Source organism: Coregonus clupeaformis, unplaced genomic scaffold (assembly GCF_020615455.1).
Source record: "Coregonus clupeaformis isolate EN_2021a unplaced genomic scaffold, ASM2061545v1 scaf0684, whole genome shotgun sequence".
Taxonomy (NCBI): domain Eukaryota; kingdom Metazoa; phylum Chordata; class Actinopteri; order Salmoniformes; family Salmonidae; genus Coregonus; species Coregonus clupeaformis.
This window is the reverse complement of record NW_025534139.1, coordinates 238048-255266: the sequence shown is the minus strand read 5'-3', so window position 1 is coordinate 255266 and position 17219 is coordinate 238048. Positions and strand designations below refer to the sequence as shown.

At 42.2% G+C, this 17219-nt stretch overlaps 1 long non-coding RNA gene across 1 annotated transcript; it reads left to right on the top strand.

Moving 5' to 3' along the window:
• The first annotated feature begins 11402 nt into the window (after positions 1-11402).
• On the top strand, positions 11403-16766 carry LOC123485425. The gene is made up of 3 exons (XR_006659003.1): positions 11403-11581; positions 13183-13184; positions 16710-16766. It is a non-coding gene; the product is annotated as an uncharacterized LOC123485425 (long non-coding RNA).
• Positions 16767-17219: the final 453 nt, after the last annotated feature.

Here is a 17219-nt window from a genome sequence, read left to right as displayed (position 1 = left end):
GAGTACTCCACTACCCTCTTTTTGGGATTTACAGGAAACACCTATCCCACCCCTCTCCTCCCTCCAACCCTCCTCCCCCCTCCCCCTCTTGGGGTCCCCAGGTCGTGCCTCTCCTGGTAACTTACTGCTGGGTCTGAAGAGGGTGTCTGTGCTGCTGGTCGACTGCAGGAAAACACCGGGACAGAGTGGGTTTATGCTGTTACATTCATTTATTTTGGGACACTCCCTAGATGTCCTTAATTACCATTAAATACAATCACTAACCTTCTTAAAATGTAGAATCATTGGAAGCACTCCTACCCCATTGGTTACATTGATGATTTTAACCCATCCAAAATGCTCAAATCTGATCACAAGAGTTTGGAAATCTGGGCCTTGAACTAACTTCGATATGAAGAAGGAACCCTAACTGTCTGTCTTTGTTTCACAGGGGACAGCCCTAACCGTCGCTCTCTCAGTAGAAGGGGCTTATCATCTGGGGAGGCTAACCAACATCATCATGGTGCTGACGAGGCAGAGAATAGTCTCTCCAGATCAGAACACCTCAAGAAACACCAGCAGAGACTTACAGGGAAGAAACCTCACTGCTGCTTTGACTGTGGAAAGAGTTTCACCTCTTCAGCAAAACTTAAAACACACCAGAGAACACACACAGGAGAGAAACCTTACAGCTGTGATCAATGTGGGAAGCGATTCACTCAGTCAGGAAACTTGGCTGAACACAAGAGAATACACACAGGAGGGAAGCCTTACCACTGCTCAGACTGTGGGCTGAGTTGTAAAACATCGAATTGTTTAAAAGTTCACCAGCCAACACACACTGGAGAGAAGCCTTTTGGTTGTGATCAGTGTGGGAAGAGATTTACTCGGTCAGGAACCCTGGCTGGACACAAGAGAACACACACTGGAGAGAAGCCTTTTGGTTGTGATCAGTGTGGGAAGAGATTCACTTGGTCAGGAAGCCTGGCTTTACACAAGAGAACACACACAGGAGAGAAACCTTATAGCTGTGATCAGTGTGGGAAGAGATTCATTCAGTCAGGAAGCCTTGCTGAACACAAGAGAAAGCACACAGGAGAGAAACCTTACCACTGCACTGACTGTGGCATGAGCTTAATTTCTTCACATGGACTTCTACTACACAAGAGAACACACACAGGAGAGAAACCTTATAGCTGTGATCAGTGTGGGAAGAGATTCACTAATTCAGGAAGTCTGGCTGGACACAAGAGAATACACACAGGAGAGAAGCCTTACCACTGCTCAGACTGTGGAATGAGTTTAACCACTTTAAACAGACTTCTAGTACACCAGAGAACACACACAGGAGAGAAGCCTTTTGGTTGTGATCAGTGTGGGAAGAGATTCACTCAGTCAGGAAGCCTTGCTGTACACAAGAGAATTCACACAGGAGAGAAGCCTTACCACTGCTCAGACTGTGGAATGAGCTTAACCACTTCAAACAGACTTCTAGTACACCAGAGAACACACACAGGAGAGAAACCTTACCACTGCTCAGACTGTGGAATGAGCTTAACCACTTCACATGGACTTCTACAACACAAGAGAACACACACAGGAGAGAAACCTTATAGCTGTGATCAGTGTGGGAAGAGATTCACTCAGTCAGGAAGCCTGGCTGGACACAAGAGAATACACACAGGAGAGAAGCCTTTTGTTTGTGGTCAGTGTGGGAAGAGATTCACTTGGTCAAAACACCTGGCTGGACACATGAGAATACACACAGGAGAGAAACCTTATAGCTGTGACCAATGTGGGAAGAGATTCACTCATTCAGGAAGCCTGGAGTTACACAAGAGAATACACACAGGAGATAAGCCTTACCACTGCTCAGACTGTGGAATTAGCTTAACCACTTCACATGGACTTCTACTACACAAGAGAACACACACAGGAGAGAAACCTTATAGCTGTGATCAGTGTGGGACGAGATTCACTCAGTCAGGAAGCCTGGCTTTACACAAGAGAATACACACAGGAGAGAAGCCTTTTGGTTGTGATCAGTGTGGGAAGAGATTCACTCGGTCAGGACACCTGGCTAGACACAAGAGAAAACACCACACTGTTGGGTAACCTTTCCACTTTTGTTAGCTCAGTCCAGTTAATGGTAGACTAGTGTACACACACCGGAGAGAAGCCCTACAGGGTGAGTTTTGCCACCTCAAGCGTTCTTAATATGGCCTTCCTTAGTGTAATTTGATGTACTGTCAACAAGGGGTCCACCCTCTGATAACTTTAACTATCCATTATTTCCAGATTTCTATTAATTGCAATGTGAGTGAAATAGTCTGTGTTTGAATGGTGTGGGCGTACGTACCCCAACAACAGAATGGTGTGGGTGTTTCCCAACAACAGGATTGGTCAGCTCAGAGAAAGCAGGGCGGTAGCTCCTCCCCCTCTCTCTTCCAGTCTATCGTTAGGGTTAAGGCAAGGGTCCGTTTAACATGTTGACTAGTTGGGATGTGGTCAGAAAAGTCCCTTAAGTCGCTGCCGTCCCACAGTCTGTTGACAGATGCTACGATACCAGTTAAGTCTGTTCACCAGAGATTACAGAAATGTTGGCAGGTAGATATCTTTGGTTTGTTAAGCGAGCAAGCTAGAGGGATCTGAAGACTGATAACAATGTCTGAGGACAATTCACCATCACCATGATCAACTCTGTCTACCATCCAACTCACCATGATGAACCCTGACTACCAGGCAACTCACCATCACCATGATCAACCCTGTCTACCATACAACTCACCATCACCATGATCAACCCTGTCTACCATCCAATTCACCATGATCAACCCTGTCTACCATCCAATTCACCATGATCAACCCCATCTACCAGCCAACAGCATCACCATGATCAACCCCGTCTACCATCCAGCTCACCATATTTTGAAATGACATGATATTATTTGGCAGAATGAACACAGTATAGTGAATATTTTCCCAAACTGCGTTACCCACTCCAGTCAGCAGATGACGATGTGAGACTTAAGAGCTTTTTCAACAACAACACAGACTCATCAGCCTCCTCGGTAGCTTGCTAGCAAACATAGAAACCAAAACATCTGCGCTCTTTTGACCATTTCATGTACAGTCGTGGTCAAAGGTTTTGAGAATGACACAAGTATTGTTCTTCACAAAGTTTGCTGCTTCAGTGTTTTTAGATATTTTTCTCAGCTGTTACTATGGTATACTGAAGTATAATTACAAGCATTCCATAAGTGTCAAAGGCTTTTATTGACAATTACATTAAGTTTATGCAAAGAGTCAATATTTGCAGTGTTGACCCTTCAATTTCAAGACCTCTGCAATGGCATGCTGTCAATTAACTTCTGGTCCACATCGGGCGGCAGGTAGGTATTTACCAAATGTCGAGGTACTGTCGTGTGCCCTTAGAGGTTAACCATTGCTCCTGTAAGTCTCTGATAAATCTGCTAAATGACCAATTATTATTTGACTGATGGCAGCCCATTCTTGCCTAATCAATGCTTGGAGTTTGTCAGAATTGGTGGGTTTTTGTTTGTCCACCCGCCTCTTCAGGATTGACCACAAGTTCTCAATGGGATTAAGGTCTGGGGAGTTTCCTGACCATGGACTCAACATTTCAATGTTTTGTTCCCCGAGCCACTTAGTTATCACTTTTGCCTTATGGCAAGGTGCTCCATCATGCTGGAAAAGGCATTGGTCGTCACCAAACTGTTCTTGGATGGTTGGAAGAAATTGCTCTCTGAGGATGTGTTGGTACCATTCTTTATTCATGGCTGTGTTCTTAGGCAAAATTGTAATTGAGCCCACTCCCTTGGCTGAGAAGCAACCCCACACACGAATGATCTCAGGATGCTTTACTGTTGGCATGACACAGGACTGATGGTAGCGCTCACCTTGTCTTCTCCGGACAAGGTTTATTCCGGATGCCCCAAAAAATCGGAAAGGGGATTCATCAGAGAAAATTACTTTACCCCAGTCCTCAGCAGTTCAATCCCTGTACCTTTTGCAGAATATCAGTCTGTCCCTGATGTTTTTCCTGGAGAGAAGTGGCTTCCTCGCTGCCCTTCTTGACACCAGGCCATCCTCCAAAGTATTTGCCTCACTGTGCGTGTAGATGCACTCACACCTGCCTGCTGCCATTCCTGAGCAAGCTCTGCACTGGTGGTGCCCCGATCCCGCAGCTGAATCAACTTTAGGAGAAGGTCCTGGCGCTTGCTGGATTTTCTTGGGCGCCCTGAAGCTTTCTTCACACAATTGAACCTCTCTCCTTGAAGTTCTGGATGATCCGATAAATGGTTGATTTAGGTGCAATCTTACTAGCAGCAATATCCTTGCCTGTGAAGCCCTTTTTGTGCAAAGCAATGATGACGGCACGTATTTCCTTGCAGGTAACCATGGTTAACAGAGGAAGAACAATTATGATTTCAAGCACCACCCTCCTTTTAAAGCTTCCAGTGTGTTATTCTAACTCAATCAGCATGACAGGGTGATCTCCAGCCTTGTCCTCGTCAACACTCTCACCTGTGTTAACGAGAGAATCACTGACATGATGTCAGCTGGTCCTTTGTGGCAGGGCTGAAATGCAGTGGAAATGTTTTTGGGGGATTAAGTTCATTTTCATGGCAAAGAGGGACTTTGCAATTAATTGCAATTCATCTGATCACTCTTCATAACATTCTGGAGTATATGCAAATTGCCATCATAAGAACTGAGGCAGCAGACTTTATGAAAATTAATATTTGTGTCATTCTCAAAACTTTTGACCACGACTTTATATTAACAGCAGGGTTTTAAACACAGTCTGTGTGCTAACCAGTTATTACATTTCATATACAGTTGAAGTCGGAAGTTTACATACACTTAGGTTGGAGTCATTAAAACTCGTTTTTCAACCACTCCACAAATGTCTTGTTAACAAACTATAGTTTTGGCAAGTCGGTTAGGACATTACTTTGTGCATGACACAAGTAATTTTGCCAACAATTGTTTACAGGCAGATTATTTCACTTATAATTCACTAAATCACAATTCCAGTGAGGTGTACCAGTGGGTGTATTTCCAGGCCTACCTTCAAACTCAGTGCCTCTTTGCTTGACATCATGGGAAAATGAAAAGAAATCAGCCAAAAAATTGTAGACCTCCACAGGTCTGGTTCATCCTAAGGAGCAATTTCCAAACACCTGAAGGTACCACGTTAATCTGTACAAACAATAGTATGCAAGTATAAACACCATGGGACCACGCAGCCGTCATACCGCTCAGGAAGGAGACACGCGTTCTGTCTCAAAGAGATTAACATACTTTGGTGCGAAAAGTGCAAATCAATCCCAGAAAAACAGCAAAGGACCTTGTGAAGATGCTGGAGGAAACGGGTACAATATCTCTCCCCTAAAAAACCAGTCCTATATCAACATAACCTGAAAGGCCGCTCGGCAAGGAAGAAGCCACTGCTCCAAAACCGTCATAAAAAAGCCAGACTACGGTTTGCAACTGCACATGGGGACAAAGATCGTACTTTTTGGAGAAATGTCCCTGGTCTGATGAAACAAAAATAGAACTGTTTGGCCATAATGCCCATCGTTATGTTTGGAGGAAAAAGGGGGTAGGGGGGTCGCTTGCAAGCCGATGAACACCATCCCAACTGTGAAGCACGGGGGTGGCAGCATCATGCTGTGGGGGTGATTTGCTGAAGGAGGGACTGGTGCACTTCACAAAATAGATGGCATCATGAGGAAGGAACATTATGTGGCTATATTGAAGCAACATCTCAAGACATCAGTCAGGAAGTTAAAGCTTGGTCGCAAATAGGTCTTCCAAATGGACAATGACCCCAAGCATACATCCAACGTTGTGGCAAAATGGCTTAAGGACAACAAAGTCAAGGAATTTGAGTGGCCATCACAAAGCCCTGACCTCAATCCTATAGAACATTTGTGGGCAGAACTGAAAAAGCATTTTGTGTATATTATAATTAATAATAATATGCCATTTAGCAGACGCTTTTATCCAAAGCGACTTAGTCATGTGCGCATACATTTTTACATATGGGTGGTCCCGGTGATCGAACCCACTACCCTGGCGTTACAAGCGCCATGCTCTACCAATTGAGCTACAGAGGACCACTATTAACAGCAGGGTTATAAACACACAGTCTGTGTGCTTACTAGTCATATATATATGTTGTTATTCAGTTAGCTTGTTGAGATAATTAGCATTAGCGTAGTGCTAGTCTATCTCGCCCCGTACAAAAGAAGATGTGTGCTGGTTGGAGAAAGAAGCTCTGGGGCTGAACATTGTCGTGAAAGAGGAAGAGGAGGTTATCACAGTGAAAGGGGAGGAGGGGGATGGATATCTGATTAACAGCAGTGAGTTTTGTCTTGGGGAGAGGCAGAAAGCTCTGATTAGAGAAAAGGCCTGCAGTGTCACTGGCCTTTTTAACTATCCCAAAGCCTAGGACCAAGAGGCATGGAGAGGCAGCCTTTAGTTACTATGCCTCCCAGCCTCTGGAATAGCCAGAGAACCTGAGGAGGAACGAAACTGTGGCATTTAAAAAAAATAGATCTTAAAACACACCTTTTTAGTGGTGCTTTTCCTCAGAATGCTTTTTAGTCGTGCAGTTTTTATTGTAATTCTTTGGTTTTTTATCCTCTTATATTTGTGTAGTAAATATTTAGTTTTATTTTAATTGTTTTTATTAGTTTTTTTCCTGTGAAGCACATTGTGTTCCATTCCATGTCTGAAATGTGCTGTATAAATAAAGCTTGATTTGATTCTCTATGGTGTTATTAGGTCCCTAATATTGAGTTAGGCCTATAAGGTAAGATAGACTGATATGATTGAAATCTCTATGGTGTTATTGAATTTAAACAACAAGGCACTCAACCCCGTGGATTATTGTGAACAACTAATAGCTGTTCTCTAACATGAGGTGAAGAGGAGTGAATAACACAACTAAGAGCTGTTCTCTAACATGACGTGAAGAGGAGTGAATAACACAACTAAGAGCTGTTCGTATTGGATATTTTAGTTACTACTTAGACAACGTAACAAACCAATTATATGATTTATAAAAATGTTGTAGAATGAAACGCCTATATGCCCTAAATAGCCGCTAAATACTGTATATACAGTGCCTTCAGAAAGTATTTATACCCCTTCCACTTTTTCACATTTTGTTGTTACAACCCTGAATTTAAAATTGATTAAATTGAGATTAATTTAGTCACTGGCATACACACAATACCCCAAAATGTCAAAGTGGAATCATGTTTTTCGAAACAAATTAATTAAAAATGAAAAGCTGAAATGTCTTGAGTTAATAAGAATTCAACCTATTTGTTATGACAAGCCTAAGAATGTTCAGGAGTAAAAATCTTCTCAACAAGTCACATAATAAGTTGCATGGACTCACTCTGTGTGCAATAATAGTGTTTAACATGATTTTTGAATGACTACCTCATCTCCGTACCCCAGACATACTGTACAATTATCTGTACGGTCCCTCAGTCAAGCAGTGAATTTCAAACACAGATTCAACCACAAAGACCAGGGAAGTTTTCCAATGCCTCGCAAAGAAGGGCACCTATGGGTAGACGACATTGAATATCCCTTCATTCATTACATTTTGGATGGTGTATCAATATACCCAGCCTCTACAAAGATAGAGACATCCTTCCTAACTCAGTTGCCGGAGAGGAAGGAAACCGCTCAGGGATTTCACCATGAGGCGAATGCTGACTTTTAAACAGTTACAGAGTTTAATGGCTGTGATAGGAGAAAACTGAGAATGGATCAACATTGTAGTTACTCCACAATACTAACCTAAATGACAGAGTGAAAAGAAGGAAGCCTGTACAGAATAAAGTTATTCCAAAACATGCATCCTGTTTGAAACAAGGAACTAAAGTAATAATGCAAAAAAATGTGGCAAAGCAATTAACTTTTTGTCCTGAATACAAAGTGTTATGTTAGGGACAAATCCAATCCAACACATTACTGAGTACCACTCTTGAAATTTCCAAGCTTAGTGGTGGCTGCATCATGTTATGGGTATGCTTGTAATCGTTAAGGACTGGGGAGTTTTTCAGGATAAAAATTAATGGAATGGAGCTAAGCACAGGCAAAAATCCTAGAGGAAAACCTGGTTCAGTCTGCTTTCCACCAGACATTGTGAGATGCATTCACCTTTCAGCAGGACAATAACCTAAAACACAAGGCCAAATCTACGCTGGAGTTGCGTACCAAGAAGATAATGAATGTTCCTGAGTGGCCGAGTTCCAGTTTTGACTTAATTCTACTTGATAATCTATGGCAATTCCTGAAAATGGTTGTCTAGCAGTGGAGGCTCCTCTGAGTAGGAATGAGAACCATCTTCCTCAGTGAATTTCATTTTTTTTTTTAAATGTTAAAACATTGAAAACGTTATAATTTTTAGATAAAACTGTATTAAATATATTCACCTGTCACTAAATAATTAATTAAAACACACTGTTTTGCAATGAAGGTCTACAGTAGCCTCAACAGCACTCTGTACGATAGCACAACTCCCTTCCATAGACTTACACAGTAATTATGACAACTTCCGGAGGACGTCCTCTGGGATGCTATGTTAGCTAGCTGGCTAGTTTAGTTACGCAAACACCCGGCTCAAACAGAGGGATGCTATGTTAGCTAGCTGGCTAGTTTAGTTACTCAAACACCCTGCTCCAAAAGAGGGATGCTATGTTAGCTAGCTGGCTAGTTTAGTTACTCAAACACCCGGCTCAAACATAAACATATCTGAATTTGTCCATTAGAAACTCTTGTTTGCAACTGTGGGACAAATTATTCTATAAAGTATTGACTCGGGTGTGAATACTTACACTACCGTTCAAAGGTTTTAGAACACCTACTCATTCAAGGGTTTTTCTTTATTTTGACAATTTTCTACATTGTAGACTAATAGTGAAGACATCAGAACTATGAAATAACACATGTGGAATCATGTAGTAACCAAAAAAGTGTTAAACAATTCAAAACATGTTTTATATTTGAGATTCTTTAAAGTAGCCACCCTTTGCCTTGATGACAGCTTTGCACACTCTTGCCATTCTCTCTACCAGCTTCACCTGGAATGCTTTTCCAACAGTCTTGAAGGAGTTCCCACGTATGCTGAGCACTTGTTGGCTGCTTTTCCTTCACTCTGCAGTCCGACTCATCCAAAACCATCTCAATTTGGTTTAGGTCGGGGGATTGTGGAGGCCAGGTCATCTGATGCAGCACTCCATCACTCTCCTTCTTGGTAACATAGCCCTTACACAGCCTGGCGGTGTGTTGGGTCATTGTCCTGTTGAAAAACAAATGATAGTCCCACTAAGCCCAAACCAGATGGGATGGTGTATCGCTGCAGAATTCTGTGGTAGCCATGTTGGTTAAGTGTGCCTTGAATTCTAAATAAATCACAGACAGTGTCACCAGCAAAGCACCTCCTCCTCCATGCTTTACGGTGGGAAATACACATGTGATCATCCGTTCACCCACACCGCGGTTGGAACCAAAAATCTCAAATTTGGACTCCAGACCAAAGGACCCATTTCCACCGGTCTAATGTCCATGGCTTGTGTTTCTTGGCCCAAGCAAGTCTTTTCTTCTTATTGGTGTCCTTTAGTAGTGGTTTCTTTGCAGCAATTCGACCATGAAGGCCTGATTCACACAGTCTTCTCTGAACAGTTGATGTTGTGATGTGTCTGTTACTTGAACTCTGTGAAGCATTTATTTGGGCTGCCATTTCTGAGGCTGGTAACTCTAATGAACGTATCCTCTGCAGCAGAAGTAACTCTGGGTCTTCCATTCTTGTGTCGGTAGTTATGAGAGCCAGTTTCATCATAGCGCTTGATGGTTTTTGCAACTGCACTTGAAGAAACTTTAAAAAATTATTGAAATTTTCTGGAGTGACTTACCTTAATGTCTTAAAGTAATGATGGACTGTAGTTTCTCTTTGCTTATTTGAGCTGTTCTTGCCATAATATGGACTTGGTCTTTTACCAAATAAGGCTATCTTCTGTATACCCCCCACACACACACTTTTTTGGTTACTACATGATTCCATATGTGTTATTTCATAGATTTGACTTCTTCACTATTATTCTACAATGTAGAACATAGTAAAAATGAAGAAAACCCCTTGAATGAGTAGGTGTTCTAAAACATTTGACCGGTAGTGTATGTAAATGAGATATTTCTGTATTTCAATAGATTAGCATTTTTAACAACATGTTTTCACCTAGCCATCATGGGGTATTGTGTAAGGGGGGGGGGAATAATTTAATTCATTTTGAATTCAGGCTGTAACACAACAACATGTGGATTAAGTCTAGGGGTATGAATCCATTCGATAATAATATGCCACTTTCATCCATACATTATTTGTGTATGGGTGGTCCCGGGGGATCGAACCAACTACCCTGGCGTTACAAGCACCGTGCTCTACCAGCTGAGCTACAGAGGACCACAATTCTGAAGGCACAGTAGCTATAGATAGTACACGGAATAATGAAACAATCCCTAGTAAGCTAATGTTTCGAGGGCGTGCTGACAGTATTATTTGGCATTAATAGACTGGTTTTACGCACAACAGCGTTCTATCCAAGCTGGGCGAGAGCACGAGGAGGGTTCATGACATGCAGGTTCAGGTAGCAGCTACAGGACAGTTGTATATTATTTTAAACATCAATTGGTAGCTGATTAGTATGCATGGATAATTTATTTTAAAATCTGCAATGTTTGAATGTCCAGCTTTAATTACTGAACAAGTAATGACATTATTGCCACCAGCCAGCAGTCTAAAGAAATTGCAGCATTATGACACCGTGTATAGATTTCGTGAAACTTTAGGCCCCGTGTAGTTCAGTTGGTAGAGCATGGCGTTTGCAACGCCAGGGTTGTGGGTTCGATTCCCACGGGGGCCAGTATATACAAAAAAAATGCACTCAGTAACTGTAAGTTTTTCTGGATAAGAGCGTCTGCTAAATTACTAAAATGTAAACATGAGAAAATGACGACCAAATAGAGGCCTACCAATAAACCTTTATCCATTAGCTAAAGCAAAGCTTTACATGCTCTTGCACCACAGGAACCCTATCATCGATTAATTAGGCATGCAGCCGCATAGACATGTCGCTATTTCAGCACGATGTACAGCGATCGGTTTGTGAGTGGATATCTGGCTGAAACATTCAATGTTATTTTATATATAGAGGCCCAAAGTCCAACCTTGCGGGGTCCAGAGAAACTGCGTTAACTTTAGAAAATGAGTTACTAAAAGCAGAAGGCTTCCTACGACTGGAGTATTATTTGAATGTTGGCCGAATCCCAACGTTTCAGTTGAACGGAAGTGAAGGCGGAGCCTGGCTCTTTTCTCTTGTGACTTTCCGCTCCGTGCAGAGTAGAACACCAGACAACATGATTGAACAAAGGAGGAATGTTAAAATGATATCGGACGGTAACTTTTGAAAATGAGCTAAGCAGACTACTGCTGTATTATTATTTGTATGTTGGCGGAAGTCCTATTTTTCAGTCGAACGGAAGTGAAGGTGGAGTTACATGTTCTCTATTCTCCATTTTGTCTTTAGGCAGAGAGTCGCATGTTGAAATATACCGTCTCGGTCCTCTACCTCCCTGATCTAAAAGGTCCGTAGACTAGAGATAAACATCTAGTTAACTTCGCCTGAACTCTGCAATCGACCATAAACACACGTTTCTACAATGAATCAGGTGAGTTTAGATTAATTTAATCATTTTTATAACGGGTCTTTGTGGCCTACTTTCTGCTTTTACACTGGGCGCATTTAATGGTCCTTGACTTTTGGAAAATCATTTGTGTAGTTTAGCTAGTTACTCGTAGCCAGGCCCGGCGGCAGGATGAACTGGGCAAGGGGGCATCAGAAATGACAAAGGGGGCACAACTATTTTCGCTTGCTGATAACACAGGATAAATAATAATCGATAGTACAATTACACACAATGTATTTGCAGCCACGCACGGCTGTCTTGCAGCAAGAATACAGGCTACTGCACCGCTTTACAAACATGGACAATCCATAAATAGCAAGTTATGACAACGCTACACAGCTACATGCACAATACCCAACAATCCAATGCAAAACAGTTGCTAATTACCGTAATAACACTTCCTCATGCCAATACAATGCATTTCCAATCGCGGAAAGCAAACAATAATGGACAATGCACTACCAACGACTTATCGGTACAATGCAGCTTGGACGCAGCTACCAAGCTGTCTTCCCACAAGAGTGCCGTCCTACGCTGCGTGTGATAACAGATAAATTAGTATTCCATAGCTATGAGTAGTTTATTTAACATTTTTTTTTGTCATTTAGTAGATGCTGTTATCCAGAACGACAATGCTGCCGTTGTGCCCCGTCAAAGCCACTTTGTAATATCCATCATACCATCAGCTACCTACCTAACTGTTAACATTAGCTAAATTCCATCCAGATGTGCCTGAATGTTTTTCTTCTTCTTCGTAGTATGTAACTTTGAAAGTAAACCTAAACCGTCACATTTTTCAACCAGTAAAATGTGTATGACGTTTTGATGTCTTCAGTATTATTCTACAATGTAAAACCTTTTCAAAATAAAGAAAAACCCTTGAATGAGTAGGTGAGTCCAAACTTGATAAAGAAATGTGTGAGTAAGATATGACTAAAATGTCACACCCTCAGTTAAACTAATAATAGTACTAAAATGTAATACTCCTCCAATTTAGCCATGTGCAGAGTCAATGTCACGTTTGCCTCGTCAAGCTGAAAGCTATTGTAAACAATGCATTCGGAAAGTATTCAGACCCCTTGACTTTTTCCAGATTTTGTTATGTTACAGCCTTATTCTAAAATTGATATAATTATTTTTTCCCCTCATCAATCTACACAGAATACCCCATAATGACAAAGCGAAAACATAAGTATTCAGAACCTTTGCTATGAGACTAAAAATTGAGCTCAGGTGCATCCTGTTTCCATTGATCATCCTTTAGATGTTTCAACAACTTGATTGGAGTCCACCTGTGGTAAATTCAATTGATTGGACATGATTTGGAAAGGCACACACCTGTCTATATAAGGTCCCACAGTTGACAGTGCATGTCAGAGAAAGAACCAAGCCATGAGGTCGAAGGAGTTGTCCGTAGAGCTCCGAGACAGGATTGTGTCGAGGTACAGATCTGGGGAAGGTACCAAAAAAATTCTGCAGCATTGAAGGTTCCCATGAACACAGTGGCCTCCATCATTCTTAAATATAAAAAAGTTTGGAACCACCAAGACTCTTCCTAGAGCTGGCAGCCCCGCCAAACTGAGCAATCAGGGGAGAAGGGCCTTGGTCAGGGAGGTGACCAAGAACCCGATGGTCACTCTGGCAGAGCTCCAGAGTTCCTCTGTGGAGATCGGAGAACCTTCCAGAAGGACAACCATCTCTGCAGCACTCCACCAATCAGGCCTTTATGGTAGAGTGGCCAAATGGAAGCCACTCCTCAGTAAAGGGCACGACAGCCCGCTTGGAGTTCTGGGCTGATTCCTCACTGTTCTCATGATCATTGCAACTCCACAAGGTGAGATCTTGCATGGAGCCCCAGGCCGAGGGAGACTGGCAGTTATTTTGTGTTTCTTCCATTTGCGAATAATCGCACCAACTGTTGTCACCTTCTCACCAAGCTGCTTGGCGATGGTCTTGTAGCCCATTCCAGCCTTGTGTAGGTCTACATCTTGTCCCTGACATCCTTGGAGAGCGCTTTGGTCTTGGCCATGGTGGAGAGTTTGGAATCTGATTGATTGCTTCTGTGGACAGGTGTCTTTTATACAGGTAACAAGCTCAGATTAGGAGCACTCCCTTTAAGAGTGTGCTCTAATCTCAGCTCGTTACCTGTATAAAGACACCTGGGAGCCAGAAATCTTTCTGATTGAGAGGGGGTCAAATACTTATAAATTGATTTGCATTTTAATGAGGTTAATAACATTTTTTGACATGCGTTTTCTGGATTTTCTGTTGTTATTCTGTCTCTCACTGTTCAAATTATCCTACCATTAAAATTATAGACTGATCATTTCTTTGTCAGTGGGGCAAACGTACAAAATCAGCAGGGGATCAAATATTTTTTCCCTCACTGTACACTGTAACGTTACTGCATGATTGTAGCGAAGAGAGGAAAAAGCAGGACTATGGACAAGGTTTCCATCAGGTCCGCTTTGGTTAGGAAGACGTGTTTTTGGACAGATGTGTTTTCTAACTCTTTGGCTCGGTCTGTACTCAGCATAGCTGAAGGGAGATCTTGAGCTAGGAAGAGAGGAAAAAGCAGGACTATGGACAAGGTTTCCATCAGGTCCGCTTTGGATTAGAAAACATTTTGTAGCATGACTCCTGACTGACAGGTTCAGTACAGTAGAAGCATCGTTGATTGACAGAATGTGAGGTCATCTATCTGCTTGTTCAGTTTAGTATGACCCATGTTTTGTTCCTGCACACTAATCTCTGGGATTCCATTGAGTGAGTGAGGCGGTCTACCGCGTTCACAAATGTAGAGTGACATTTGGTGTCATTCCATTAGTGGTTGGTAGTGTTTTCACAGGATATTGAGGCACATCTATCTGCTAGTACAGATTAATATGGCTTCTATTCTGGTGATCTGCCCACTAGTCATTGGCATTAACATTGGACTAGGTGGGGCGGGTCTTTAACCGATGACGCCGTATATTGTGACGCCCGTAGGGGTTTTTAGTTGCAGTACTGCGGGACTTGGTTGCAGCCATTGCCAGGCCTGACCTTTTCGTTTCGATGGGAAGTGTTAGGTTCGGCAGGGAGTACATTTTGGAGCGCTACGCTCCGCCTTAAACCACTAGGAGGAGAGCTCCCCTATGGGGCGGAGCTCCACGATATAGAACGATTTGTTACCGGAGTGTAACTCCAGTTCTATGAGTGGAGCGGAGCCCTATAGGACTTAAGGCCCTGCCGACCCTCTCTAGTCTCGCTGAAGATAAATATCTCGGGAGGCTGATTGAGGGGAGGCATCCCCTCTTATAGGGACACCTGTGCTCCTATTGGCTGCAGGTGTGTGCATAATTTTGTCTCAGGCTGTTGCTGCCTTAGGGCAGAGGGTAAACCACTAGGAGCAGAGCTCCCCTATGGGGCGGAGCTCCACGATATAGAACTTATCCTCTGCAGCAGAGGTAACTGGGTCTTCCATTCCTGTGGCGGTCCTCATGAGAGCCAGTTTCATCATAGAGCTTGATGGTTTTTGCGACTGCACTTTTAAGAAACTTTAAAAGTTCTTGAAATGTTCCGTATTGACTTAAAGTAATGATGGACTGTCGTTCCTCTTTGCTTATTTGAGCTGTTCTTAATATGGACTTGGTATTTTACTAAATAGGGCTATCTTCTGTATACCCCCCTTACAAATTAACTTTTAAGAAGGCACACCTGTTAATTGAAATGCACTACAGGTGACTACCTCATGAAGCTGGTTGAGAGAATGCCAAGAGTGTGCAAAGCTGTCATCAAGGCAAAGGGTGGCTATTTGAAGAATCTCAAATATAAAATATATTTTGATTTGTTTAGATTTTTGGACCCCAGGAAAAGTAGCAGCTGCTTTGGCAGGAACTCACGGGGGATCCCTAATAAATACAAATACAAACACTTTTTTGGTTACTACATGATTCCATTTCTGTTATTTCATAGTTTTGATGTCTTCACTATTATTCTACAATGTAGAGCATAGTAAAAATGAAGAAAAACCCTTGAATGAGCAGGTGTTCTAAAACTTATGACCGGTAGTGTATGTAAATGAGATATTTCTGTATTTAATTTAAATATATTAATGCACAACAGTGTTCTATCCAAGCTGGGAGAGACACAACAAAATGTGGAATAAGTCAAGGGGTATGAATCCATTCTGAAGGCACAGTAGCTATAGATAGTACACTGAATAATGAAACAATCCCTAGTAAGCTAATGTTTCGAGGGCATGCTGACAGTATTATTTGGCATTAATAGACTGGTTTTAAGCACAACAGCGTTCTATCCAAGCTGGGAGAGAGCACGAGGAGGGTTCATGTCATGCAGGTTCAGGTAGCAGCTACAGGACAGTTGTATATTATTTAAAACATCAATTGGTAGCTGATTAGTATACATGGACAATTTATTTTAAAATCTGCAATGTTTGAATGTCCAGTTTTAATTACTGAACAAGTAATGGCATTATTGCCAGCAGTCTAAAGAAATTGCAGCATTATGACACCGTGCATAGATTTCGTACAGCGATCGGTTTGTGAGTGGATATCTGGCTGAAACATTCGATTTTATTTTATATATAGAGGCCCAAAGTCCAACCTTGCGGGGTCCAGAGAAACTGCGTTAACTTTAGAAAATGAGCTACTAAAAGCAGAAGGCTTCCTACGACTGGAGTATTATTTGTATGTTGGCCGAATCCCAACGTTTCAGTTGAACGGAAGTGAAGGCGGAGCCTGGCTCTTTTCTCTTGTGACTTTACGCTCCGTGCAGAGTAGAACACCAGACAACATGATTGAACAAAGGAGGAATGTTAAAATGATATCGGACGGTAACTTTTGAAAATGAGCTAAACATAAGCCTACTGCTGGAGTATTATTTGTATGTTGGCGGAAGTCCTATTTTTCATTCGAACGGAAGTGAAGGTGGAGTCACATGTTCTCTATTCTCCATTTTGTCTTGTGACTTTAGGCAGAGAGTCACATGTTGAAATATAACGTCTCGGTCCTCTACCTCCCTGATCTAAAAGGTCCGTAGACTAGAGATAAACATCTAGTTAACTTCACCTGAACTCTGCAATCGACCATAAACACACGTTTCTACAATGAATCAGGTGAGTTTAGATTAATTTAATCATTTTTATAACGGGTCTTTGTAGCCTACTTTCTGCTTTTACACTGCGCGCATTTAATGATCCTTGACTTTTGGAAAATCATTTGTGTAGTTTAGCTGGTTACTCGTAGCCAGGCCCGGCGGCAGGACGAACTCGGCAAGGGGACATCAAAAATGACTAAGGGGGCACAACTATTTTCGCTTGCTGTTAACACAGGATAAATAATAATCGATAGTACAATTACACACAATGTATTTGCAGCCACGCACGGCTGTCTTGCAGCAAGAATACAGGCTACTGCACCGCTTTACAAACATGGTCAATTCAT